Here is a 4,252-nt window from a genome sequence, read left to right as displayed (position 1 = left end):
AGGCTGGTCTGCCCATCCTTTCAAGTGGAAATTTCCCACCTCTGAAGATTCTGGATGCTGTTCAGGATTCCACCTATAGTCTTATGTAATGCAGAAGATCTGCAGGAAGCCTCCTTCACTGGGCACATTGTAGCCCCATTTTAGGTATTCGAATCAGTTATGGGCAGAAGACAGATTTAAAAGCTTTCTGTGGTGATATTTCTGGGTATTCCTTTCTCACCTCTCCAGTGTCTATTTTATAATGGTATGCAAGGGAAACTAAGATTCAAAACACATCCAAGCATCTTAACATTATTTCCCTCCTTTCCCCCATTCCAACCATGTTTCAATCCATGTATCCCAGAGCCCTGTCGTTCCAAGGTTGTGCATACATCATTCTTTACCTCTGTCCCAATTAGCCCATGCAAACCTTCCTAATTGTTCTCCTATCTGCTTTGTTCTTCCATTCCCTTCCCCTTTCTTATATATTGCCCCCCTCCCCAGCACCCAAACTGTGTCTAAGCATCCTGTGTCTATTCCCTGCCCTGTGCTCCACCTTCCTCTCCTTCCCCTCCTCCCATCCCCCACATTCCAGCAACCCCCTTCCCCCTTTAGTATGGGTTCTTTTTCTTAGTTTTTTACAGTAGTGGTCCTATGCAGTATTTCTCCTTTTGTGACTGACTAATTTCATTCAACATAATGTCCTCAAGGTTCATCCATGTTATGCAGTGGCTTGCAGCTTCCTTGTTATTCTTCAAGGTAGCATAATATTCCATTGTGTGTATGTACCACAGTTTGTTTATCTATTCTTCAGTTGATGGGCACTTTGGCTTTCTCCATCTTTTTGCTATTGTAAATAGTGCTGCTATGAACATTGGTGTGCATGTATCTACTTGTGTTATAGCTCGTATTTCTTGTGGGTAAATATCAAGTAGAGGAATTGCTGGATCATAAGGTATTTCTATTTCCAACCTTCTGAGGAAGTACCATATTGTTTTCCAGAGTAGTTGGACTAGTTTGCAATCCTACCAACAATGTAGGAGGGTCCCAGTCTCTCTGCATCCTTGCCAGCATTTATTGTCCTCTACTTTTTTGATCTTTACTGTTATTGCTGGTGTGAGATGATATCTCATTGTTGCTTTGATTTGCATCTCTCTAATGGCTAGTGATTGTGAATGTTTCCTCATGTTTGTTGGTTGCCTGGATCTCCTCCTTGGTGAAGTGTCTGTTCATGTCCTGTGCCCATTTTTTAATTGGGTTATTTGTCTTTTCTTGTAGAGGTATTGTAGTTTCCTGACTTTGCACTTTTGAAGGCAGAAACATCATTCATTTTGTAGTGTGTTCTTCCTTCGGTGTGTGTCTGACGTTTCCTCACCATTGGTTCCAAGTGGTGGCTCTTTGGTGGGAATGTCACTGGAGTGATGTCCTGTCCTCTGTCGCTCCCCTCAGTGGTGTGTGGTTTCAAGTCAGATTACTGAGAATGCTAACTTTGATCACTTGATTAGACTTTTCTAGGAAATGCTGCTCTTTGTCACGTCTATGTATAATGTGGGGAGGTACTTTGGTGGCAGTGGAGGTGGGGTAGTTATGTGTCATGGAGTCAATTCTGACTCACAGGGACCCTATGTAAGGTTTCCGAGGCTGTAACTCTTTAGGGAAGTAGAAAACCTCATTTTTCTCCCATGGAGTGGCTGGTAAATTTGAACTGTTGACCTTGCAGTTAGCGACCCAATTTGTAACCCACTATTGCTGCCAGGGCTTCTTGGGGAGGTACTTTAAGATGACGTAGATATCCTGCTCCTCAGCACACTTTCTGTTCATTCATATGGACTCATTTAAACCATTACTACCATTATTTATTTTGGTGCTCAAATCTGGCCAGATTTGGTCAGTGGGAACCCCTTTAAGCAGGTTCTTGCGTCCTTTTGTCTGTCTGTCCCTCTTTGATCGTCTGGTCTTCAGTTTAGTCTCTAGTGTCTTGATCTAATCTCATTCTCTGCTGGGCTTTCTCTGCCTCTCTTGTTGCTGCTTTTATCTTGGTTTTCTTTCCTTCTCTGTCTGCCCTCTGCTACATTTTTCGGTTTCTTTTGTCCTCTTGTCTCTCTCCGTGTTCCTGGCTCTCTTTCTGTCTCTGCTTCACCTTCCCTCATTTGGTCCCTGTTTTTCTTTGTGTCTCTCTGTGGCGCATTTCCTTTTACCCAGGGATTCCCTCTACAGCGTCTTCAGAGAGGAGTGCTGGACTTTGTGTGATGCCACCCCTTTTCTTCCTTTGAGAACCCAATGTTTCTCCTTGGTTGCCATGAGTTGGAATCAGTTTGATGGTGTCTGGTTTATATTTTCATAATGTAAAGGATGGAATATACAATAAAGTTGGATGACGTCTCAGTGGTGTCGACACATGGCATTTTGGGGACATGGGTTGAAGGGCTGTCAACCTACGGGCACTGTGTTCACAATGGAGCAGCAGTGGAAAAGAAGGTGCCAGTCCTTTAGGCAACATCCAGGTGTTGAGTAAGATGGAGCCAGGCACAGGGTATGGCCTGCATGCCTGCACTGCATGTGTGCATCTGGCAAAGCCCATCTATGGTGACAGATGTCACAATGGTATTCACCTTGGGGTGGCTATTGACTGAGAGTGTCATGCAACAGCCTTTTAGGGTACATGAGGGGGTTTCAAAAAGTTCGTGAAAAAAATGGAACGAAAAGATGATGGAATTTCCCCATGAATTTCTGTGTATAAAATATTATTAAGCAATATGTTTAAGATTGGTGCTCTTCACTATATATGTTTGTTGTTGTTGTTAAGTGCTATCGAGTTGGTTCCGATTCATAGTGACCCTCTATAGGGTTTCCAAGGAGCAGCTGCTGGGTTTGAACTGCCGATCTTGTGTTTCGTAGTCCAGCGCTGGACCTACAGCCCCACACCAGGAGTCCATGTATAACTAATGCCTAGAAAAATCAATAAGAAGTGAAAAATGGATGGGAAACCATGGGGAAGCCTGTAACCCCAGTCATTGCTGGGACGCTGGTGCATTGAACTCCCATGCGTCTGGGGTTTGGGATTAGCTGTTGCCACCTCCTAGTCTTCTCTCTCCTGGGGCACCTCCTCCCAGGCATAGGCGGGGCCCCCACTCCTACTAGCTCCTCCTTCCCAGGACTCTGCCTCTGCCCAGCTCTGACCATCCTGCCATCTCCTTCCACAGCCAGAGGATCTGGAGGCCCCTAAGACTCACCACTTCAAGGTGAAGACCTTCAAGAAGGTGAAGCCCTGTGGTATCTGCCGGCAAGTCATCACCCGGGAGGGCTGCACCTGCAAAGGTGAGCTGTTGGTCAGGCTGAGGAACGTGGTAGGGGCGGGGCGCAGCCTCAGGGGACCTGAAGCCTAGTCATACTGACTTTCCTTTATGTATGTCTATGGGACTCAGTCTGGGGGGTCTTTGTTCTCAACTGGCAAGGGATTCTGAGTTCAATGGATAGCAAGCGTTATTGGATACCACGTGGGTGGCACAAGGCAGGTGGTATGGAAGTAGCAGGTGGCTTGGGTGTGTGATGCCAGGTACAAGGGGAGACAATGCCACGGAGAAGGCATATAGATGGCAGGCAGATGAAATGTGGGAGGGGTAGGGACAGTGTGGATGACATGTGGGGTGTGCAGAGGGCTGCAAAGGTGTGTGGAAGGCATGTGGAGGCATGTGGAAGTCACATGGTTGTCATGTGGTAGTTGTGTGAGGATATGTGGTTGAGTGTAATTGGTGTGTAGAAGGTATGGAGGTGGCACTTGAAGGTCTTGTAGATGGCATGTGGAAGGTATGTAGTGGGTGTGTGGAAATCATGTGGCTGGGGTGTTGACAGTGTGTGGTTGAGTGATTGGCATGTGGAGGTCATGTGAGTGGCACACGGAGGTCACATGTATATCATGTAGAAGGTATGTATTGGGTGTGTGGGCAGTGTGGGCGCTGGGAGTGGGAGAACTGGGAGGAAGCCCGACTCCAGTGATTCTCTCCTGGAAGCTCCTGTTGGAGCTCATTGGAAACTGTGGCGATCACCATCTCCCATGTCTGTGGTTGGGCTGTCACTGTTGCCAGAGGGGTCAGATCACACACTGTACCTTACCATTCATTCCTAGGGGAGCGGTCACCCTTGCCTCCTCCCTGTCACATCTTGTAAGTTGTCACTGGGCTGATTTTCCACCCACAGCAACCCCACGTGACAGAACAAAACTACAATGTAGAGTTTTCTGGGCTGGAAACCCTATACAGGGTCGTTTTGGGTC

The sequence above is a fragment of the Chrysochloris asiatica genome, unplaced genomic scaffold (genome assembly GCF_000296735.1).
Source record: "Chrysochloris asiatica unplaced genomic scaffold, ChrAsi1.0 scaffold00110, whole genome shotgun sequence".
Taxonomy (NCBI): Eukaryota; Metazoa; Chordata; class Mammalia; order Afrosoricida; family Chrysochloridae; genus Chrysochloris; species Chrysochloris asiatica.
The sequence above is the reverse complement of the archived record's forward strand: the minus strand, read 5'-3'. Positions refer to the sequence as shown.